This window comes from Vespa velutina, chromosome 20 (genome assembly GCF_912470025.1).
Source record: "Vespa velutina chromosome 20, iVesVel2.1, whole genome shotgun sequence".
NCBI classification, from domain to species: domain Eukaryota; kingdom Metazoa; phylum Arthropoda; class Insecta; order Hymenoptera; family Vespidae; genus Vespa; species Vespa velutina.
The window spans coordinates 1,184,057-1,184,790 of record NC_062207.1 but is presented as its reverse complement, the minus strand read 5'-3'; the positions used below and the strand labels follow the sequence as shown (position 1 = coordinate 1,184,790).

General features: G+C 30.5%; 1 protein-coding gene across 1 annotated transcript in view; it reads left to right on the top strand.

Moving 5' to 3' along the window:
* The first annotated feature begins 207 nt into the window (after window positions 1–207).
* LOC124955965 (ammonium transporter Rh type B) overlaps window positions 208–734 on the top strand; it is a 56,691-nt gene continuing 56,164 nt past the window's right edge. The window contains exon 1 of the mRNA XM_047511190.1: window positions 208–489. The gene's annotated coding sequence lies outside the window, so the exon portion shown is untranslated. The remainder of the gene's footprint in view (window positions 490–734) is intronic.

Here is a 734-nt window from a genome sequence, read left to right as displayed (position 1 = left end):
AAGGAATGTAAACAAATTTATCGAGTTGAAGAAGGAACGAATGACCATGAAGATTAATTTAGATCGTATCGTCTAATAATATTAGTATACATGCATGTTGTTCGTCTCTCTCTCTCTCTCTCTCTCTCTCTCTCTCTCTCTCTCTCTCTCTATTTCTCTCTATCCAGTCGCTTTTTTCTATTCACGTTTCTACGACAAAATCGATCGCGTGTCGTCCGTCAATCGAAATCGAATATATCTCCCGAGTGCCGAGTTTCATTTTATTCGTCTTAGAAGCAAGTTTCTTTCTGTGAATCGACAAAGGTTAAAATAAAATCATCCCGAAAGAAGAAAAAAAAAAGAAAAAAAAGAATACTTTCGGATATACGTTTACAAATATCAGATATACGTTTTCAAATATCTCAAAAGAATTATTATTAACGCCGGAAGAAATTTTAATAGTAACGTCAAAAATCCTTCGATCATTTGGAAACGTTAACATCAAAACAGGTAAGTGCCATGACAATGATATAAAGTTTTATTTCAATATAATATAAATTTTTTCGAAAGCGTTTTCCCGATTTTTTTCTTTCGTTTTTATTTTTTCTTTTTATCTTTTTCTTTTTTTCTTCTTCTTTTTTTTTTTTTTGAATAAAAAAAAAATCTTGACGCATTAAAATCACGTCTATTTGACATTTTTTAAAAATCATCTCGATGTGTATATATATATGTGTGTGTGTGTGTGTGTGTATGCG